Raw genomic sequence first — 24,448 nt, 5'->3', positions numbered from 1 at the left:
TGTTGTAGCTATCCTGCCCCATTGTTTTTGGCATATCCTCCACTAGAATGCCAGCAACCAAAGACAGAACACTTGATACTTCCCAAGTCTGGAAGAGTCAACAGTGTCCACAGCCTCAGTCCTTACAGGCCATAGCTGTGTCTGCCTGAGACAGCTGCCCTCCATGCAGACTAATTTGCTTTCTGATGCATGTGGATGTATATGGGCAATGCTGAGGGGAACAACTCTTAGGCCCATAATTATCCCCTAGAAATAAGAAACTGGATATTGCTGGAGAGGGCAGGGACAGTCCTGTGAGACTCCTGGTCTCTGGTCTCTCTCACACCCTTGCCCACGTGAAAGCTAGGCTGAAACATAATAGAGCAGCGGTTCTCAACCTGTGGGTCACGACCCCTTTAGGGGTCGAACGACCCTTTCACAGGGGTCGCCTAAGACATCCTGCATATCAGATATTTACATTACGATTCATAACAGTAGCAAAATTACAGTTATGAGGTAGCAACAAAAGTAATTTTATTGTTGTGTGTCACCACAACATGAGGAACTGTATTAAAGGGTCACAGCATTAGGAAAGTTGAGAACCACTGTAATAGAGGAAGGTACCTAGGGATGCTCAGAGCATCACTCCCAACCTTCTGTATCCTGATAATATAGTGGGAGTGCACGGCCATCCGGGAGCACTGTGAACAGCAGGAGGACGTAGCCCCAGTGCTCTCTCCAATGGGGATGGGGAGAACTGTGGAGAAACCACATTTAGCACATGTTCATGCACAGAATGAGTGGAAACCTCAGAATCACCATTGATGTAAATGTCAGCATATTTTACCATGATTCCCAATGGAAGTGCAGACCAGGGCAATTGAAATGATAACATGCTTAGAGGCAGGGTAGTGACTGATGTTAATGTAAAAGAACATGGATGCTGGAATGCTTGCAGTCCTGTGTCCTTCCCAATCACCACAGTGTCTGAACTGAGGCAGCCAGAGACTTAAACTTCACACTCAGAAGTGGTTCTGAGTTTACTACCAGTGAACACTGACCAAACTCCTTTTTGTTTGATGTTCATTCCTTTGAATCTTGCCCGTGATGGCTTAGGGAAGCTCAGGGACAAAGTGCACACAGATGAAGAGAAAGCAATCCATGCTGACTGACTCCTGTGGTTATTTCCTACCAATGCCCATTCCTCTCCTTCACACCTGAAAAGTCCCCCAGATTGCTTTCACCATGTGGTGTCCTTCATAGGGCCCACCAAGTATATCAGGTTCCCCTCCTGACCCCCTGAATTTGGCTGCAGCCCTGTGATGTGCTTTGACCAATGAAATGTGTTGGGAGTGAAGTCTGTCACTACTAACACAAGAGTCAGGAACCAGAGACTGGCATTCTCTCTGTTCATTGCTACTAACAGCTACATGGTAACTGCACCTTTATCCTGGTCCCTGGAGAACCAGGGAGGGCATGTGGCATGAACAAGAAAGACACCTTCTTTACTCTAAGCCACTAAAGCTTTGGGGCTATTTGTTACTATTACATCTAGCCTGTCTAATGGGTGTGCATTAACAATTTTGCCCTCCAGGAGGCAGCAGAGCCTAACATTAGAAGTAGAGCTATGTTATTAGAAGCACAAGGGTTTGCCTTCCAGTCCTGCCTTTATTTAACTCTACAATCAGGCAATTTACATTAAGCCTATGAGCATCAATTTCCTCTTCATAAAATATCAGGTTGCAGAAAGACTAGTTGACATAATGCATGTAAAGCATTGAATTCAAGGCCTGGCACCTGTAGAAAACATTCGGTAGCTATTAGCTCCATAGCTTCACAATGTGAATTGACTATCAACATTCTAACAATGTATGTAATGTCAACTTTTTGTTCTTTGTAGCATTTCAAATTTTGTTTTTAAACAAATAAAATTGGATTATATATATATATATATTCTCTAATAGCCTTATTTGTCTCTTAATAATGTGATATTTTTATTTTATTTCATTTTTTAAATATATTTTATTGATTTGTTTACAGAGAGGAAGGGAGAAGGATAGAGAGTTAGAAACATCGATGAGAGAGAAACATTGATCAGCTGGAACAGAACCTGGGACCCTTTAGTCCGCAGGCTGATGCTCTATCCACTTTAATAGAGGTATCATACCAGCTCTTTAAAGGTACATTATTACTACTTTGAACACTAGCCAGCTATCATTTTGATTTCTTAGTGTTTTAAATACTTGCATACTGCTATATAGTTCTATGTAAATGAATTTTTAAGTGTTTCACCAACTTTCTTCCAAAAACGCCAACTCATTTTGACGGGAATAATAAGTGTAAAGAGTATCGCACTCATTTCTCAGCTCTTTGAACATGATTTCCCACTGACAAAATTATGTCGTTCAAATATTAAATCTATTTGAACATGTATTTCTAGTGTATGAAGCATATTCCGAAATACTTCCCTAGTCTATCGTTGTGAATTCTCAGTGTTACATTCACAAGTGTTCAGTGATTGAAGCCCATAAATTGTGAATTCCAAATGTTAATACACCATAACCCTAACCTGAACCCTAACCCTAACCCTAACCCTAGCCCTACCCTAACCCTAACCTGAGCCTGAACCCTAGCCCTAACCCTAATCATAACCATAACCATAACCATAACCATAACCATAACCATAACCATAACCATAACCCTAACCCTAATCCTAAACCTAACCCTAAACATTACTTTAACCCTAACCCTAACCCTAACCCTAATTCTAACCCTATCCCTAACCCTAACCCTAACCCTAGTCCTAACCTTGATGATGTCAGCACTCCCGGCAGGTCCCCTGGCTCCAAACCATTAACCACCTCAGCACTTCTGGCTGTCCACGTGGCCCTTTTCCCTTGATGACATCAGCACTCCTAGCAGGTCCCCTGGCCCAAACCATTACCACCTGAGCACTTGAGCCTGTCCACGTGGCCCCTCCCCCTTGATGACATCAGCACTTCTGGTTTAAATGCTTAGAGTGTTTCAAGCTCATTCATTGTGAATTCCAAGTGTTTAAACACCGTTTTTACATATATACCAGCACTTTAACCTTTTGCACTCAGATGTCTAGTGTGACTCGACATGGTTAGCATTGGTAGCAGCTCGTATGTTGAGCCATACTCGACACGTAGTTTCACCGCGGGAGGAAGGGGGATTTTTGTCTATTTTTCCAGTATCTTTTCTTGTTTTCATTAGCATGAAAGGACAAATAAAATGTAAATGCCGTCTCAACTGATGCCACCACCTAAGCTTATCTTTTGCATAGGCAGGAATCTTGAGTAGGAGGGTCCAAGGCATGAGTCGTTGCATCATGACTTTTTGAGCTTGCATCATCTTACCTTGGTAAAGAACCTTCCTTATCTTTTCGTCTCCTAGGTTTGTGTAGGTTTCTATTACCATACCACAGATGTTGTCATGACACAGGGTTTAGTTGGATGATTGGTTTGCCCCCTAGCAGTCGCACGTTCTGAGTGAATTTAAACATGTGAATGTAAACCAGGTCTTCATGTGGGTGAATGTTTCAAAAAATATCACACCATGAAAAATTATAGAGATTAAAATTACTCTTTGAATGTATCAATAATTTGAAATATAAGAAAATCCAAATAAACAAGTTAGTATGAAAAGAAACTCCAGTTTTTTATTCTACTGCCACACTTTGTAAAATCTGGGGTATTTAAAAAATTTAATCCCGAGTAGAATAAAGGAATCGAGAAAAAAGCAAGTGAATGCAAAGGGTTAAATATGAATTGTTACCATTTGAAAGACTATCCTACCTTTCAAAGCCCTTTGAATACAAATTCTCAGTTATTTAAACATTCATTAGAGATGTTAAGGTTCTAAAACATATTCCAAGTGTTTTAGAAACACTCTTACACATCCCCTGGTCTGTTATTTTGACCTCTGAGAATTTTAACATTTTAATACAGGTATCATACCTGCTCTTTAAAGGTATATTATTAGTACTTTGAACACTAGCCAGTTATCATTTTAATTTCGTAGTGTTTTAAATACTTTCAAACTGTTATATAGCTCTATGAAAGTGAATTTTTAAGTGTTTCACCAACATTCTTCCAAAAACACCAACTCATTTTGATGGGAATAATAAATGTAAACAGTATCGCACTCACTTCTCAGCTCTTTCAACATGATTTCCCGGTGACAAAATTGTGTCGTTAAGATATTAAATCTATTTGAACATGTATTTTAGTATATGAAGCACATTCCTAAATATTTCCCTAGTCTATCATTGTGAATTCTCAGTGCTACATTTATATTTGTCCAGTGATTGAAGCTCATACATTGTGAATTCCAAATGTTAATACACCATAACCCTAACCTGAACCCTAACCCTAACCCTAACCCTACGTAACTCTAGCCCTACCCTAATCCTAAACTGAACCTTAACCCTAGCCCTAACCCTAATCCTAATCCTAACCCTAACCCTAAAACTAACCCTAACCCTAACCCTAACTTTAACCCTAACCCTAATTCTAACCCTACCCCAAGCCCAAACCCTAACCTTAACCCTAAACCTAGCCCTACCTAACCCTAACCTGAGCCTGAACCCTAGCCCTAACACGAATTCTAATCCTAAACCTAAACCTAACGATAGCCCTAACCCTAACCCTAAACCTAACCATAGCCCTAAACCTAACCCAAACCTTAACCCTAACTCTAAACCTAGCCCTACCCTAAACCAAACCTGAGCCTGAAACGTAATGCTAGCCCTAACACTAACCCTAACCCTAAATCAAGCCCTAGCCCTAGTCCTAACCCTAACACCTAGCGCTTAGCCCTAACCCTAACCCTAGCCATAAACCTTGCCCTAGCCCAGTGATGGCTAACCTATGACACACGTGTCAGTACTGACACGCGTAGCCATTTCTGATGACACGAGGCCGCTGAGGTTTATTAAATACAATTATATATAACAATTATACATTTATGTTATTTAAACTATAAATATCGGGAAATAATGTTTTTTCCTCAAAGCGACACACTACCCGAGTTATACTCAGTGTTTTGGCGAAGTTTGACACACCAAGCTCAAAAGGTTGCCCATCACTGCCCTAGCCCAAACCCTAACCCTAACCCTAACCCTAGCCCTAGTGCTAACCCTAACTTTAAAACTAACCCTAAGCCTTACCCTAACCCTAGGACTATCCCTAGCCCTAAGCCTAATCCTAACCCTAACCCTAGACCTAACCCTAATCCTAACCCTAACCCTAACCCTTACCATAAACCTAACCCTAGCCCTAGCCCTAACCCTAACCCTAACCCTAGCCCTAACCCTAAGCCAAACCCTAGCCCTAACACTTACCTTAAACCTAACCCTAGCCATTTCCCTAGCCCAAACACTAACCCCAACCTGAGCCTTAAACCTAGCCCTAACCCTAATGCTAACACTTACCCTAACCCTAAAACTAAGCCTAGCCATTGCCCTAGGCCTAGCCCTAACCCTAACCCTAACTCTAACCTGAGCTTGAAATCTAGCCCTAACCCTAATCCTAATCCTTACTCTAAACCTAACCCTTACCTTAACAGTAACTTTAACCCTAACCCTAATTCTAACCCTATCCCGAGCCCAAACCCTAACCCTAACCCTAAACCTAGCCCCACCCTAACCCTAACCCTAACCTGAGCCTGAACTGTAGCCCTAACACGAATCCTAATCCTAACCTGAACCCTAACCATAACCCTAACCCTAAAACTAGCCCTAACCCTAACCCTCACCCTAAACCTAACCCTCACCCTAACCCTAGCTCTAGCTATAGCCCTAGCCCTAGCCCTAACCCTAAACCTAACCCTGGCCCTAGCCCTAATACTAGCCCTAGCCCTAACCCTAGCCCTAACCCTAACCCTAACCCAAGCCCTAACCCTAACCCAAGCCCTAGCCCTAAACCTAACCCTTGCTCTAGCCCTAGCCCTAACCCTAACACTACCCTAAGCCCCTAAGCCCCTAATCCTAACCCGTTATCTAGTAACCGGTAACCAGCTAACTAGTAACCGGTAAACTGGTAACCGTTGACCGGTTAACTGGTAAGCGGTAAACAGTAAACTGGTAACCAGTTAACTGGTAACTGGTAAACCGGTAAATGGTTAACTGGTAACTGGTAACCATTTAACTAGTAACCTGGTAACCAGTTATAGTTACCTGGTTACCAGTTAACCGGTAACCGGTAACCAGGTACCTAGCAACATCTGAACCTGTTAACTATCAACCTGGTAACTGTGCTGATATAGTCAGGAAACACAGGTGGCAACCTGAACTAATAATCCTCAGAGCTAAATTGCCAGACAGCCACCAAAACTTAGAAAGCCTATCCTGCAGCAACCTACCCCCGCCTCCCTTCCTTCCTTCCTTCCTTCCTTCCTTCCTTCCTTCCTTCCTTCCTTCCTTCCCCTTTTAGGTCCTCCCTCTCCTCTGTGAGTAAAATGGAACTAACCTGAATGGGAATCAAAAATGTTAGCAGACAATGCAGCACAAAGGAAAGCCCAGCAAACATCACTTGGAAACAGGACCCCTCGTCCTGGATGACAAAAATGATCAGCACGAGACAAATGACACACACAGAAAGGAAATCAAATGCAGGCAACAGCACTGTCACCCTGCATTCATCACTGGAGAAACATGCCAGTGATGTAAGGAAATTGCAACGCATAATGAAGCTTTTAAGCCACACAACCATGAAACACCAAGCAATGAGAAGGCAAAGATTAATGGGAATGAGGGAGACACCCAACAAAAGGGCAAATCAGAACAACACTCACATAAGGAAGGAGATTTTCGAATAATTGCCAAACACAATGTCCATGAAAATGAGGACCTGAGCAGCGTCACACAGGCACATATGCTAGATTCACAGGTTTGTAGGACACAGCACGAGTGTGCCAGGCAATCATAACTCCAGACATAGGTGACTCTGGAAGACTGACACAATGGAAATAAGCCTCCGGAACTGAGGGAAATCAACCGGGAAGCAAATCACATGTCCAAGAAGGCTTCATCACACTGGAGAACAACTGCGGCCCCAGCTTTCTGCGCTGCACCTGGCATGCATACCAAACAAAGACAAACTATCAGTGTCTGGAAAGTGCATGCAGGGGTATGTTTCCAGAGACGTACTTGGGGGGAGGAGAACACTGGCAGAGTGAAGGGCCAGGTGCATTCGCATGGGCACCTATATGGGCTAGCAAACAATCACACAAGCATCCATAAGGTCATGGATGTCAAATGACCCAGGCAGCCAGGCATACACCGCATAAAAAATCATTATGGGAAACATCAGTGTGTGCACATTAGACGCCACCCACAAATTGGAGACAATGTGAGGTGGGATGGATGCAGTGTTTGCTGGAAGGAAGCACAGTGAAATAAAATGCCCTCAAAACAACTACAAGTAAATGTTTCAGGAGGAACAACATGGAAAACTGCAATGAAAAGCAAGGGAAGGAGCACTTCAACAAACAGCACTGACAGTCAGGAAATGCAGTTGCAAGCAACTGCTTTGGTCTCAAAAAACAGTTTTCTGGAAACATACCCACACAGAAATGTGTCTGACAGAAGTAGTTGAAAACCCTGACAATGCAGCGAGCGGAAAACAAGAACATAACGCAGAGAACAAAGGTCTGTTTTGCAAGCACTTCAAGTGTCAAAGAAGCATGCGGTGCTGACACGCCGATACAGAAACTGCGGCTGACCAAACCACAGCGTGTATGAACGTGACAGAGAACACGGGAAAAGTAAGCCTGAAAGTGTGACACAGAAGGAATGTGGAGCAAACACTGAACGTCTCCAGACAATGCCAACAAAAACAGTTATGGGCAAAAGTAACCTGGAATAAATTCGCTGCAGAGCAAACTGTCATGTAAGCCAAAAGCCACCCAACAATAACAGTGGCAGCCATATAGCAGAAGGTAACTGAGGGTTCAAGAAGCCAATGGCACAAGAAGGCGGAAAGTGCCCCTGCATGCAGGAACACAGGAAAGCAATAAGAAACACTGCATCTGGCGAAGACCATGTGGCACAAGGAAAGAAAAATGAGCGCTAAACAGACGTCACAGTACTGCCAAACTGCACTCCTACACATTGTTTGCCTACAAAGTACCCGGCAAAGCCTCCAAATTGAAAGAAAGAAAACTGCTCTCCCATAATCACTCACCGGTCGGCAGCAGAGATCCATCACAGTAAAGGAGCTTCCCAAATCGCCGCACCTCGCATGACTTCTCCAAGGTCTGAAACATAGAGAGAAATGTCACTACAACCAGAAATAACACCTAGTCCTAGACCATGCAGGCACAAACCTTTAGTGAAATGGCATGCCATTCCAAAAATAGCCACAAGGTGGCAGCAGAGTATCACATGCGCACTATGCAAGGGAGAAAAGACAGGAGCATCAATTTTAACAGCAGCCAAAAGGTGGCAGCAGAGGATAAAAAAATCAAATGCACATGCTGCAAAGGAAAGAAAAGACAGGCTTTATCTCTGAAGGAAGGTGCATGTAAAGGGAAACCACAGGCGGAAAAGGACTATGCTGAGCATAAGGCACTCGGGACCCCAGAAGGGGCGGACGGCCGTGCAGGCTGACAAACAAGCTCGGCGAAATTGGGGGACAGACCCCGGCACGCAAAAGTCGCAGCAACAAAAGTAAGCACAGGCAAAGGCGCGCAAACTTTGTCCAAGGCACTCAACACGGGGCACACATTGCAAATCACACCCCACAATGGACCGTCCTACACAGGTTCCCTGTGCAACTCACCTCAGGAAGCAGGCAGGACCGTGGGCTTAAGGGAACATGGCAATCCCACAGGCAGGGCCCATCTCTTCAGGCGCTGTACCAAGAAGTCAAGCCAGTGACAGGGGGAGAACAGGTCACTGCTCCTGGAAGGAATGAAGAGGGGTGAAACGGTGCGGATCACATGCCTGTATTCAGGACAGGGGCCTGCCTTGTGACTTTTGCATCTGAACCTCAGGACTGAGCTGAGCAATTGTCTTCTGGCAGCAGAGTCTACCTAACTCAAAGATGTCTGGGCAAGTGGTGACTTCCCTCTTTCCGGAGCCCCAAGGGCAGAACCAAAGGCGTCAGGGCACTCGCCCTTTGTCATGACTATCAAGGTAATGGCCCAACATCAGGTAGGGCAAGCACTCAGCGCCCCTCCCTGCAAGATAAGGGAATGCCCATCATCCCACTGTTGACCCAATCTCTGCCCTTTCCGCGGGGAGCCCTGCCCCACACCCAGAATCTGGCATCCAATGAATTCCGTGTGGGCCAGTGATGCAGTTTACTTTTGAGGAGAAAAGATAAGTAAGCAGTGCGAACTCCCCTTCCTCTCCCCGAGGCACAAATCAGTAATTCACCTTCCCTGCAGATGTTCAAAGAGCCACTGCAAAGCACTCACTCAGTAAACTACAGGAGGAGCAGCAGCAAAGACCTTACGTTCACCTCACTTATCACAGCAGCGGGAGGATTCCAAAGCAGCTCACCCGGGAGCACCATGCGGACTGGGTCTCGGTGCTCGGATCCAGCAAGGGGCCCATTGCGCCCCGCCGTTTGCCCAGCGCCGCATGCGGTGAACCTGGGTGAGTTATCTCTTGGAGGCACCACATTCCCTTCTTTCTGTAGAATGCAGGAATTCAATTAAGTCAGCCTCACTATGAGATGATCGGACGGGGCGCAACTGACATCAAGGGGTAGGGGAACCCAGAGTGAGGCAATTCTGGAGGGGACAAGTGGGTGGCTGTGGCTGATTTTGGCTGATCAATGCACATGAAGTTCACAGAGTGAGGGCAGGGAATCAGGGACTAAGAAATTTGAGCTGAACAAGGTCGGCTCAGAGGAGAAGGGGGAGATGCTCCCTCCCGGGCGACTCCTGGGTGCCCTTAGGCGACTTACAAGCTCTGGTGAAGGAGTGAGGGGGCACAGCTGAGGAGGGACCTGCTTGCCCATAGGTAATTCAGTCAGGCGGCATAAGTGAGTTTGTCGACATGGGGAGTTCCCATAAGGCCTAGCAAGCCAGCTCCGCCAGACAGTGTGCCTCTTTCAGACAGTTGAGTGAGGAATCAATGCATGTAACAGAGCTGAATTCCAACATGAGGGGCGCTACCCTCACGGACCTCAGCCCTGAAGCACCACAATCTGGAAACGATACTATACATCCCTAGGAAATCAGGACGTACTCCAGTGACCCACTCCAAAAAGTAATAATAATAAGGAAATGTGAAACACATTTAAGATTGCCTCGGCCTTGATGCCTGAGGACCCACAACCACAGCAGTCACCCGTAAAACCACAGCAGGGCAAAGCCAAAGCATCCATGACCCCACCTCAGCGTACAATGTGAAAAGTAGGGATTCTTTGAGGAACAGAAAATCATGTCTTGTGCACGCCAAAAGAAGCAAAGACGACAATAAACCTAAGGAAATGGAAACTCACGTTCAACCGAAAATAACTGAGTCCTGTGGAAGAACAAAAATATCCATGGGTGTGTAAAAACGACAGAAGGCTTCGGAAACAAGTAAGTTAAAAGACTCCACTTGGTGCTCCCCAAGTGCACTCTCTACTGTCCGAGATTGCTTCTGCTTTCTCCTACTCCACCTAAGCTCATACCTCCTCTACGTCTGTTCTACTAACCCTAACGATGTGATGGGAAATGGGAAGACAAAATCTGGAAAATGTAAGACCGGGATCACAGCAGCTGCACATCGGGGAAAGGCTAGTGCAGATACTCATTACTCTGCTGCAAGTAGGTGGACCTGAAAAATCAATCATTGCCAATACGCATGGGTAATGGTGCCTTTTTTTTTTTTTCAAAGGTGGACATCACCGGAAAAAGAAAGAAAGACATTTCTGAGGTGGACAGCCGATGGCTTCCCTGGAAACCAATCTGCAGAGGAGGCTGAAGCACAGCACCCCCTGTAGCAAACAGGAGCTGCTGCCCTAAGAGGTGAGTGCCTGTGGAAAGAGGAGAGTACCTGTGCGGGAGCACAAAGAGAACATATGCCTAGCTCTCGCTTGGGGGTGGGGGGGTGGGCAGAGAGCCTACTCTAAAGAGGGTGGTTGGTACAACTTTCCATAGTGGGCTGACGGGGGCGCGAGGCGCGGGAAGGAGACAGCTAGAGAGAGGTGCATTCCAGCAGACAAGTAGCCTGTCTCCCTGGGGCCAGAGCAGACTCGTGTGTACAGGGAAAGGCATAGTAACCGCTGGTCCTCAGGAATCCCAATCAATTTCCATATTTCCCGAAGGTGACTCAGGGCTTTTTGGAGATAGAATGTGGAGTCCTCCGCAATCACCTCACTGGGAAGCAAAAGAGAAATCAGCTGCATGAGCCACTGCCTCTGACACACTAAGAGAAGTATTTATAGCCCTGGATGGTTAGGTCAGTGGTTAGAGCATTGCACCACAGACCAAAGAGCCTCGGGTTCAATTCTCTTTTATTCCCAGTCAAGGACACTAGGTGTCGTCATTAATAATGCGGATTTTTTTCAATAGATGGAATTACACATATGTTGATATATATGTGATTTGATATGTATGCTATTTTGTTGTATTGACAACAAGCTTCAAAGCTTCATATGTCACATTTTCTGAAGGTGTTAACATCATAGATATTTTTACACTTAAAAATCTCAAATTTTGTGCCAAAAATAAAGAGCATTTGCGGGAAGTTTTAATTCATTACTTTATTTTGAAGAAAAGTTCTGCTGAATATTTCCGGAAGCTTATGGTGAACATGCTCCATCTCAAGATACTTGTGAACGCTGGTTTAAACGCTTTAAAAGTGATGATTTCAATGTGAAAAACAAAGAATGTCCAGGTCAACCGAAAAAGTTTGAAGACCAACCATTACAAGCATTATTGGATAAAGGTGCATGCCAAACTCCAAAAAAAATTGCAAAAAGATTAACCATTGCTCCACAAACCATTTCCGATCGTTTACAAGCAATGGGAAAGTTTTTAAAGGAAAGAAAATGGATGCCACATCAACTGAACAAAAGACAAATGGAAAACCGAAAAGTCATCAGTAAAATGTTGCTTCAACAGCACGAAAGTCTATTTTGCATCAATTTGTGACTGGCAATGAAATGTGGATTTATTTTGAGAATCCCAAATGCACAAAATCATGGGTTGATCCAGGTCAACCATCAACATTGAATGCCAGGCCAAATCACTTTGGAAAGAAGACAGTGCTCTGCGTTTGGTGGGATCAGGAAAGTGTGGTGTATTATGAGCTTCTAAAACCAGGTGAAACCGTTATTTCTGATCCCTCCAAACAACAAATAAATCAATTTGAACTATGTTTTGATCATAAAACAACCAGAATGGGCCAGAAGACATGGCATAGTAATTAAGCTTCATGGTGACACACCATCACACACTTCAACACTAGTTAAAGACACATGAAAAGATCTTGCCTGTGAAGTATTAACCAACTCACTATATTCACCAGACCTTGCTCCTTCAGATTACCACTTGTTCCAATCAATGGCAAATGCACTTTCTGAGAAGCACTTCAAAACATATGAAGAAGTGGAAAATTGGGTCTCTGAATGGCCTTCCTCAAAACAAGAAAAGTTCTATTGGAACGGTATCCACAAATTACGTGAAAGATGGGCGAAATGTGTAGCTAGCGATGGACATTACTTTGAATAAAGCACTTTTGATGTTTCTCTTGAAAATATCCTGTTTTCTTTGATTACAAAATCTGCATGATTAACCGGTACAGCTAGTATATACCTCGGTTGAAGACTGGATCCCTGGCCCTGGTCAGGGTGTGGCCTGTAATTCTCCTATCTTTCCAGTAAAAAACAAAAACACTGAAATGGGAAAGGATGGAGATTTGTACAGGATCCCGTACCTATCTGGGGAGGAGCAGGGGGTGGGAGTGGGCAAGGCTAGGTCCTTGTGAGTAGCGCCCCATGTGAGAAAAGGGGAAACTTGAGGCCTACAATGGAAGCAGGCAGGGTAGGGGGCTCAAACCCCTCCTACCTGCCTTCCTGTGCCCCTTACGGGGCTGCCCAGCCTAGTGCAAGGGCTAGGGAGGCAGGGAAGGAAGAAAAGAGGGTGTGAGCCGCACCTGGTGAGACACAGGTAGTTTGGGGCATCCTGGGGCCAAGCAGTCCATCCATTGGCCATACCTGCTGCTGCCACAGGTCAGGTGTGGGCAATGGACGGGACTGCTCGTCAGAGCAAGATGGGGCTCTGGCCCCTTCAAGGCTAGGGGAGCCCTCCAGTGTAGCCAGGCTGTGCCCTGAGTGACTTGTGGGGCTGGGCGCTGAGGCCTGGCCAGGGGACATCTCCTTAGAGCCGAGCCAGTGCCCAGAACATCAGGCTTGGAGCCCCAAGGAGAGGACCTTCTTACATTAACACAAAATTATCATGTAGCTTTCATTTCATTTATTTATATATATTTAAAGTACACCTTTTTAAATTAGCCTTATCCTACCTTATAATAGAGAAACATGCAAATTGACCGCACCTCCGCTACGCCCACGATTGGGCCGGTGGGAGGCTGGGGGGCGGGACTCCGGGTGGCCTATCCGGCCGTTGAGAAGATCAAGATGGCGGCGCCCAGTCCTCTTAGTTCGGGGGTCCCTGGGGAGATCGCTGCCCCAGGGAGGCGAGACCTGGCTGCCCAGACACTCAAGAGGGTATCGGGGAGATCGGCCACCTGGGGGGGCGAGGCCAGGCCCATCCTGCTGCTGCCAGGGTCCCGGGGGGGCGATCGGCCACCTGGAGGGCCGCTGCCGGGGGTCCCGGGGGTGATCGGCTGCCTGGGGGGGCGTGGCCGGGCCCATCCCACCCCTCCTGGGGGTCCCAGGGGCGATCGGCAACCTAGGGGGGCGTGGCCGGGCCCATCCAGACTCTCAGGGGGGTCCCTGGGGAGATCGGCAACCTAGGGGGATGTGTCCCGGAGATCGGCAACCCGGGTGGCGTAGCCGGCCCATCCAGCCGCTCCCAGGGTCCCTGGGAACATTGCAGGCATGTGGTTGCTGAGACCCAGACCAGGCCTCTGGCCACAGATTCATAGCTTTGCGGAGACCTAGGGCAGGGATCTGCCTCATCTGCAGAGAGACAGAGGTTCTGCAGTGCCCCCAAGACGTGGGTGGGCCCAGGCAGGGATCAAGGGGCAAGGAAGGACTCCTGGCAGAGGGCCAGGACCCTCACCCCTGAGGCGGGGGTTGAGGGGTGGTGCCACCTCAGTGGAGGGGTGCTGCACTGCAGGGTACTGGACTGACTGATGTGATTCAGAGAAGCTCCCAGTGCTAATGGGCCTTGCTCAGGCGGCCTTCACACTTCAGAGGCAGTGACTCCTGCTCCTGCCTTGACCCAAAAGCAAGCTCGCTACACCCTGCCCCATAGCAGAGCATGCCTAGGCAGTGAGTGGGAAGCCTTCCACCTGCTTCGGAGAAGGGGGGGGCAGTAAAGAATGGGGGGAGAGGAAAGAATGTGGAGCATCCGCAATGAAGAGGTGCTTGAGAAAGAGGCTCGGAAGCCTGACTGGAAGGTTTGTTCTGTTTGCTGGGCCGCTGCCCCTTAGGAAGCGCAAAGAGCATGGCTCTGAGGGCTTCCTGTGTGCTGAGTCAAGTTCCACAGCCAACTGGAATTGGCCTCAGTTTCCTGGTCTGTAAAATGGATTAAGCGTGTCCCAGTGCCTTCACTGAGCTTTGATGGCCAATTGAGATACTATATAAAGAAAATGAGGGAAGAAGTGAGAAAGAAAAGGAAGGACAAGCAACACAAAAGAAAGACTGAAAGGAACCTATAAACCCATTGTCACTTAAATAGGGAATATAGTCAATAGTGTTGTAATGATGGTATGATGCCAGGTGGGTACTAGAAATATCGGGGAACACTTTGTAAAGTATATGATTGTCTAACCACTATTCTGTAACTAATATAAAACCTGAAACCAATACAAAATAATGTTGAATGTAAAGAAATGAAAACTGGAGTGAAATTTTTATAAATTTCAAAGTTTAAATAAAAGCTGTAAAGGAAGGAAGGGGAGAATAAATTGTTTTTCATTTTGCCACTTCATTAAAAAGACAGTTGTCTTTATATGGTGCTTTTATACTTTTCTAAGTCATTATCTCATTTTAATTTCTGGGCAACTTAAAGACAAGATAAGTATTCCCTCCACTATTCAAAGAAAGGAAATCTTGGTGTCTGGTACTAATGATTCAATCGTCAAGCCCTTATTGTAAAGCAGGGTTAGTAAAATTTTCTGTGCAGGGTCATATCTATACTAATAAAAGCCTTGGGGGTGATCAGGCCAGCAGGGGAGGGTATTTGGGGGCAATCAGGCCCGCAGAGGAGCAGTTAGGGGGCAATCAGGCAGGTAGGTGAGCGGTTAGGAGCCAGCGGTCCCGGATTGTGAGAGGGATGTCCCATATTAGAGAGGGTGCAAGCTGGGCTGAGGGACACCCTCCCCAGTGCATGAATTTCATGCACCGGGCCTCTAGTGCATATATAATTTCAGAGAGGAAGGGAGAGGGAGAGAGAAACATCAATGAAGAGAGACAATCATTCATCGGCTGCCTCCTGCATGCTCCACACTGGGGATGGAGCCTGCAACCCGGGCATGTGCCCTTGGTCGGAATTGATCCCAGGACCAGTCCCCAGGCCAATGCTCTATCTGCCAAGCCAAACCTGCAAGGGCGTGTAACTTTTATCTTAAAGGCGAGAAGCCACATTCCCATCCTGTCTCAAGTCACAGGCTAGTAAATGAAGTGTGACACCCTTGCTCAGGGCCCAGAGGGGCCTCTGGAAGCCCCACAGGTCCTGCACCTGGGACAGGCGTCCCCCCTCTTGCATCCCTAACTCCCCCACAGCCCGCACCTTCTCCTCATGATGGAAGTCCACGACCTACTTCACCGGAAACCTGAACCGAGCACTGCAAACAGCCCCTACCACCTGCTAGCACAGGATCTGCCACTTCCAGAGCCATTAGGCACCTGCCAGGGTCTTAAAGCAAGCAACTCAGTGGAGCAGGCCTGAGATTGGTGCTCCATCCTGTCGCTCCCCGAGAAATCCCGCCTTCTCCATGCCCCCAGCGGCTCCCTGCAGGTTTGATTCCAAGTGCATTCAGTTGCATGGAAGGGACAAAGAGCATGGAGATCCCACTGCCCAGGCGCTGCACATAAAGGCTTCCCTCCCACACCAGCTCGGTGTGGCCAGAGCGGGTTAATCATGCCGGAAAGTAACCAGAACCGGGGACGTAGCCAAGGCTCCCAGGACCTCGGAACCACAAGAGATTAGGAGCTGGCAATCCAGGCTCCAGGGCCTCCAGGAGGGACTCTGTGCTCAAACCATCTACGTCAGCCTGTGAACCTGCAACCAAGGTCAGGCGGCCCCAGGGCAGGGTCCTCCCAAGACAGCAATTTCTCTGCCTCCTGAAGTGCCTCCTGCCGCTGCCCCCTCACCCTACAGGCCGTCCCCACCCTCAGCCCTGCAAGCTGGCACAGCTGCCACTGCGTTTACTTTTAAAAAACATTTAAAAAAATTGATTTAAGGGAGGGAGAGGGATAGAAAGAGAAACTTCCATGATGAGAATCACTGACCGGCTGCCTCCTGCACCCCCACACCGGGGATGGAGCTTCAAACCAGGAATCGGACCCGTGACCTTCCGGTTCCTAGGTCAAAGCTCAACCACTGAGCCTCACTGGCCTGGCGCACCCACGTGTAATCGCTGTGCCCAGGAAAGAAAGACTCCTTGGCTGTGGGCTGTTAAATCTGTTAACTGAGGGTTAACACCGCATTTGCTCTGAGGGTGTCCTGGGTTTGATCCACCCCTGCGGAGGAGTCACCCCGGCTCCCGATCTCTTGCGGTTCGGAGGTCCTGGGGGCCTTGGCTACGTCCCCGGTTCTGGTTACTTTCCGGAGGTGTCTCTGGAGCCTGGAGGGTCCCTGATTCCGGACATTTGTATCTGCTGGTTAAGCAAAGTGTTAAAGCGCTCGAGTCTGTAAAAGGTTCAAGGAGGAGGACTGGCGAGAGATGAAGACTCAATGCAAAGTATGCCTCTCATGGGAAGGGGGTGTAAGGAGGGTCTCTGGCCACCTGCGAAGGGCATTCCTGGGACAATGGGCAACATTTGAATCCCACCAGAGGACTGGGCGGAAGAGACACATCAGCGTGAACTTCCCGATTCTGATGGTTGTGCAGGAAAAGGCCCTGGTTTATAGGAAATTGCCCCTGAAGTATTTGGGAGAAAAAAATTAAACTATTTGGGGGGTCACGGGGTATCATACAGGTAATTTCAGATTGCTCATGAAGAGAGTTCTCTGTGCTAGTAATTTAACTGTAGTTTTGCTGGGTGATGGCTGAAATAAAAGTTTAAACAGACAACGCAATTCCAGACATGTCCACAAGGCAGCGTGCTCAGACCACAAAACTGGTTTTACAGGGTGTATGGGTTAATAATGCGGATCGTTTTCTATAGGGGCTTCATCTCAAATCACAAGGAACAACAACATCCTGTAATTATTGGAATCCAGAGTCTAGGTCAGTGATCGGAAAACTGCGGCTCGCGAGCCATGTGCGGCTCTTTGGCCCCTCGAGTTTTTAGCAAAGGCCAGCTTAGGAGTTCCCTAATTCAATGTACCTACCTATATAGTTAAAGTTTAAAAAATTTGGCTCTCAAAAGAAATTTCAATCATTGATATTTGGCCCTGTTGACTCATCAGTCAACAGAGCAGGCAAACCGCGGCTCGCCAGAGATGGAGTTACCAGTAATGAATTAAAACTTCCCGCAAAGGCTCTTTTTTGGCACTAAATTCGACATTTTTAGGCGAAAAAATATCTATGATGTTAACACCTTCAGAAGATTTGACATGAAGTTTTGAAGCTTGTTAATTCAAAATAGCATATATATAAACTCACATACATATCAACATATGTGCCCTAGCCGGCTTGACTCAGTGGATAGAGCATCAACCTGCGGACTATAGGGACAGAGGTTCGATTACAGCCGAGGGCACATGTCTGTGTTTTGGGATTGATCCCCAGTGGGGGGTGTGCAGGAGGCAGCCCATCAATGATTCTCTCTCATCATTGATGTTTCTATCTCTCTCTCCTTCTCCCTTCCTCTCTGAAATCAATAAAGAAATATATTTAACAACAACAACAACAAAATAAAAATAAAAAAAATGTGTCCTGGTACTTGCCATTTCACTTGCTGGACTTTAAAAAAGGTTTTGTGTTTTTTGTTGTGTGTTTTTGTTTTTTTTAATATGTTATTGATCGCAGAGGGGAAGGGAGAGGAGCAGAGAGAAACACCAAAGATGAGAGAACCATCAATCGGCTACCTCCTGCACGCCTCAGACTGGGGATCGAGCCCACAACCCAGGCCTGTGCCCGGTCAGGGAATGGAACAGCACGACCTCCTGGTTCATAGGTCGAAGCTCAACCACTGAGCAACACCGGCCAGAGGGCATGCGGTGGTTGTAATGGTCTCCTTGCAGTCAAAGCTCCAAAGAACAGAGACAAAAGGAGATTTTGCTTGAAAATCGGAGGTGAACGTACCAGGCACTTGAGGCTCCAGGGCCTCCAGGAGGGACTCTGTGCTCTAACCCTCGCCCTCAGCCTGTGAACCTGCAGCCACGGTCAGGCGGCCCCAGGGCAGGGTCCTCCCAAGACAGCAATTTCTCTGCCTCCTGAAGTGCCTCCTGCCGCTGCCCCCTCACCCTACAGGCCATCCCCACCCTCAGCCCTGCAAGCTGGCACAGCTGCCACTGCGTTTACCTTTACCAAAAAAATATTTTTTTTTAGTTGATTTAAGGGAGGGAGAGGGATAGAAAGAGAAACTTCCATGATGAGAATCACTGACCGGCTGCCTCCTGCACCCCCACACCGGGGATGGAGCTTCAAACCAGGAATCGGACCCGTGACCTTCCGGTTCCTAGGTCAAAGCTCAACCACTGAGCCTCACTGGCCTGGCGCACCCACGTGTAATCGCTGTGCCCAGGAAAGAAAGACTCCTTGGCTGTGGGCTGTTAACTTTGTTAACTTAGGGTTAACACCGTATTAACTGAGGGTTAACACCGCATTTGCTCTGAGGGTGTCCTGGGTTTGATCCACCCCTGCGGAGGGGTCACCCCAGCTCCTGATCTCTTGCGGTTTGGAGGTCCTGGGGGCCTTGGCTATGTCCCCGGTTCTGGTTACTTTCCGGAGGTGTCTCTGGAGCCTGGAGGGTCCCTGATTCCGGACATTTGTATGTTCTGGTTCAGCAAAGCATTAAAGCACTCAAGTCTTTAAAAGGTTCAAAGAGGGGGACTGGCGAGAGATGAGGACTCAATACAAAGTTCGCCTCTCACGGGAAGGGGGTGTAGGCGGGGGTGGGGGTAGGGTCTCTGGCCACCTGCGAAGGGCATTCCTGGGACAACGGACAACATTTGAATCCCACCAGAGGACTGGGCGGAAGAGACGCATCAGCGTGAACTTCCTGATTCTGATGGTCGTGCAGGAGAAAGCCCTGGTTTATAGGAAATTGCCCCTGAAGTATTTGGGAGAAAAAATTAAACTATTTGGGGGATCACGGGGTATCATACGGGTAATTTAAGATTGCTCATGAGGAGACTTCTCTGTGCTAGTCATTTAACTGTAGTTTTGCTGGGTGATGGCTGAAATAAAAGTTTAAACAGACAACGCAATTCCAGACATGTCCACAAGGCAGCGTGCTCAGACCACAAAACTGGTTTTACAGGGTGTATGGGTTAATAACGCATAGGGACTTCATCACAAGTCACAAGGACAACAACAGCCTGTAATTATTGGAATCCAGAGTCTAGGTCAGTGGTCGGAAAACTGCGGCTCGCGAGCCATGTGCGGCTCTTTGGTCCCTCGAGTTTTTAGCAAAGGCCAGCTTAGGAGTTCCCTAATTCAATGTACCTACCTATATAGTTGAAGTTTAAAAAATTTGGCTCTCAAAAGAAATTTCAGTCGTTGTACTGTTGATATTTGGCCCTGTTGACTGATGAGTTTTCCGACCACTGGTCTAGGTCAGTGGTGGGCAAACTCATCAGTCAACAGAGCGAGCAAACCGATCCACAGTTTGCAGACCACGGCCAGAGATGGAGTTACCAGTAATTAATTAAAACTTCCCGCAAAGGCTCTTTTTTGGCACTAAATTCGACATTTTTTTGCCTTGCTCTGCTCTCAGCACCCAACCAGGAGCCTGGGTAGCCCTGACTCTACTCGCAGCACCCTGCAGGGAGCCTGAGAGGCAGTGTGCTCTGCTCTGAGCACTGTGCCGTGAGCCCGGGAGGCATAGTGCTCTGCTCTCAGCACCCTGAATGGAGCCCGTGAGGCACTGACTCTGCTCTCAGCACCATGCCAGGAGCCTGGAGACACTGTGCTTTGATCTCACCACCCTGCCCGGAGCCTGGAGGCACCGTGCTCTGCTCTCAGCACCCAACCTGGAGGCCGGGAGGCACTGACTCTGCTCTCAGCACCTTGCCAGGAGCCTGGTAGGCACTGACTCTGCTCTCAGCACCCAACTGGGAGTCCGGGAGGCAATTACTCTGCTCTCAGCACACTGCCGCGATCCCGGGAAGCACTCACTCTGCTCTCAACACCCTTCTGAGATCCCGGGAGGAACTGTGCTCTGCCCTCAGCTGCCTGCCGGGAGCCTGGGAGGCACTGTGCTCTTCTCTCAGCATCTGCTGGGAGTCCTGGAGGCACTGACTCTGCTCTCACCACCCTGCCGGGAGCCCGGTAGGCACTGTCCTCGGCTCTCAGCAACCTGCCGGAAGCCCAGGAGGCACTGTGCTGTGCTCTCTGCACCCTGCCAGGAGCCCGGGTAACCTGACTCTGCTCTCAGTACCCAACCGGGAGCTCGGGTAGCCCTGATTTTGCTCTCAGCACCCAACCGGGAGCCCGGGAGGCACTGTGTTCTGCTCTAAGCAGCCTGCGGGGAGCCCGGGAGGCACTGACTGTGCTCTCAGCACCCTGCGGGGAGCCCGGGAGGCACTGACTGTGCTCTCAGAATCCTGAGGGGAGCCCGGGAGGCACTGACTGTGCTCTCAGCACCCTGCCGGGAGCCCGGGAGGCACTGACTCTGCTCTCAGAATGCAACTGGGAGTCCGGGAGGCACTGACTGTTGTCAGCACTTTACTGGGAGCGCGGGATGCACTGTGCTCTGCTCTCAGCACCCAACCCAGAGCCTGGGAGGCACCGTGCTCTGCTCTCAGTACCCTGCCGCAAGCCCGGGAAGCACTGACTCTGCTATCAGCACCCTGCCGGGAGTGCGAGAGGCACCGTGCTGTGCTTTCAGCACCCAACTGGAAGCCCGGGTATCCCTGAGTCTGCTCTTAGGACCCTACTGGGAGTCCAGGAAGCACTGACTCTGCTCTCAGCACCCTTCTGGGAGTCCGGGAGGAACCGTGCTCTGCCCTCAGCTGCCTGCTGGGAGCCTGGGAGACACTGACTCTGCCCTCAGCACCATGCCAGGAGCCCGGGAGGCACTGTGCTCTTCTCTCAGCATCTGCCGGGAGCCCTGGATGCACTGTGCTATGCTCTCAGCAGCCTGCAGGAGCCCAGAAGGCACTGACTCTGCTCTCAGCACCCACCAGGAGCCCGGGAGTCACTGACTCTGCTCTCACCACCCTGCCAGGAGCCCAGTAGGCACTGACTCTGATCTCAGCAACTGCTGGGATCCTGGGAGGCACTGTGCTCTGCTCTGAGCACCCTAATGGGAGCCCGGGAGGCACTGACTCTGCTCTCAGCACCATGCCGGGAGCACCGAGGCACTGTACTCAGCTCTCAGCACTCTGCCAGAAGCCCAGGAGGCACTGTGCTGTTCTCTTTGCATCCTGCCTGGAGCCTGGGTAACCTGACTCTGCTCTCAACACCCAACCAGGAGTTCGGGTAGCACTGACTCTGCTCTCAGCACCATGCTGAGAGCTCAGGAGGCACTGACTCTGCTCTCAGCACCCTGCTGGGAGCCGGGGAGGCACTGACTCTGCTATCAGCACCCAACGGGTAGCCCGGGGAGCCCTGAATCTGCACTTAGCACCCTGCTGGGAGCAAGGGAGGCACTGTGTTCTCTAAGCAGCCTGTGGGAGCCCGGGAGGCACTGACTCTGCTCTCAGCACCCTGCCAGGAGCCCGGTAGGCACTGTGCTGTGCTCTCTGCACCCTGCTGAAGCCTGGGTAACCTGACTCGCTGTGCACCCAACCGGGAGCACGGGAGGCACTGACTCTGTTCCCAGCACCCTGCTGGGAGCCAGGGTGTAACTGATTCTTCTCTCTGCACCCTGACAGGAGCCCGGGAGTAACTGACTCTGCTCTCAGCACCCTGCCGGGAGCCCAGTAGGCACTGTGCTCTGCTCTAAGCAGCCTGCGGGGAGCCTGGGAAGCAATAACTCTGCTGTCAGCATCCTGCTGGGAGCCCGGGAGGCACTGACTCTGCTCTCAGCACCCAACTGGGAGTCCGGGAGGCACTGACTCTGTTGTCAGCACTCTACCAGGAGCACGGGATGCACCGTGCTCTCCTCTCAGAAACTAACCCGGATCCCAATAGGCACTGTGCTCTTCCTTCAGCACCCTGCCATGAGCCGGGGAAGCACTGACTCTGCTATCAGCACCATGCCCAGAGCGCGAGAGGCACCGTGCTGTGCTCTCAGCACCCAACCTGAAGGTTGGGAGGCACCGACTCAGCTCTCAGCACCCTGCCAGGAGCCGGGGAGGCACTGACTCTGCTCTCAGCACCCTGCCAGGAGATGGGTAGGCACTGAGCTCGGCTCTCAGCACCCTTCCGGAAGCCCAGGAGGCACTGTGCTGTGCTCTCTGTACCCTGCCGGGAGCCTGGGTAACCTGACTCTGCTCTCAGCACCCTGCCAGGAGCCTGAGAGGCACCGTGCCCTGCCCTCGGCACCCAACCGGAAGCCTGGGAGGCACTGACTATGCTCTTAGCACCCTGCTGGGAACCTGGGAAGCACCGTGCTCTGCTCTCAGCACCCTGCCAGGAGTCCAGGAGGCACTGACTCTGCTCTCGGCACCCTGCCTGGAGCCGGGAAGGCACTGACTCTGCTCTCAGAACCCTGCAGGGAGCACGGGAGGCACTGACTCTGCTCTCAGCACCCTTCCATTGACCAGAAGGCACTCTCCTCTGCTCTCAGCACGCTGCCCAGACACCTAGAGGCACCGAGCTCTTCTCTCAGCACACAATCAAGAGCCTGGGAGGCACTGACTCTGCTCTCAGCACCCTGCCGGGAGCCCGGCAAGCACTGACTCTGCTCTCAGCACCCTGCGGGGAAAAGGGGAGGCAGTGACTTTACTGTCAGCACCCAATTTGGAGACAGGGAGCCACTGACTCTTCTCAGCACCCTGCCAGGAGCCTGGGAAGCACTGACTCTGCTCTCTTCACCATGCTGCGAGCCAGGGAGGCACTGTGCTCTACTCTCAGCACCCAACTGGGAGCCTGAGAGGCACCATGCTTGTGTGCTGAGAGTAGAGTACAGTGCCTCCCAAGCTTCTGGCAGGGTACTGAGAGCAGATTCAGTTCCTCCCAGGCTCCCGATTGGGTGCTGAGAGAAGAGCACGGTGCCTATAGGGGTAGTAGCAGCATGCTGAGAGCAAAGGACAGTGCCTCCCAGTCAATGGAAGGGTGCTGAGAGCAGAGCACAGCGCCTCCCGGGCTCCAAGCAGGCACTGTGCTCTACTCTCAGCACCCTGTCGGGCGCCTAGGAAGCACCTTGCTCTGCTCTCCGCCTGAAATTGAGAGCCCGTGAGGCACTGACTCTGCCCTCAGCACCCTGCCGGGAATACGGGAGGCACTCACTACTCTCAGCACCCAATTTGGAGACAGGGAGCCACTGACTCTGTTCTCATCACCCTGCTGGGAGCCCCGGAGGCACTGTGCTCTGCTCTCAGCACCCAACCGGGAGCCCGAGAAGCACTGACTCTGCTCTCAGCACCCTGTTTGGAGACAGGGAGCCACTGACCCTTCTCAGCAACCTGCTGGGAGCCCGGGAATCACTGACTCTGCTCTCAGCACCATGCCGCGAGCCCAGAAGGCACTTTGCTCTGCTCTCAGCACCCAACTGGGAGCCTGGAAGGCACTGACTCTGCTCTCAGCAACCTGGTGGGAACCCGGGAGGCACCGTGCTCTGCTCTCAGCACCCACTCGGGAGCCTTGGAGGAACTGACTCTGCTCTCAGTACCCTGCAAGGACCTCGGGAGGCACCGTACTCAGTTCTCAGCACATTGCTGGGAGGCCACTAATCACTGACTCTGCTCTCAGCACCCTGCTGGGAGCTTGGGACACACTGACTCTACTTGAGGACCCTGCTAGGAGCCCGGGAGGCACTGTGCTCTACTCTCAGCACCCTGCCGGGAGCACAGGAGGCATTGACTCTGCCCTCAGCACCCAACCGCAAGCCCGGGAGGCACTTACTCTGCACTCAGCACCCAATTTGGAGACAGG

The sequence above is a fragment of the Cnephaeus nilssonii genome, assembly GCF_951640355.1.
Source record: "Cnephaeus nilssonii genome assembly, chromosome: 13".
In the NCBI taxonomy this organism is placed as follows: Eukaryota; Metazoa; Chordata; class Mammalia; order Chiroptera; family Vespertilionidae; genus Cnephaeus; species Cnephaeus nilssonii.
Note: the sequence above shows the minus strand (reverse complement) of the source record.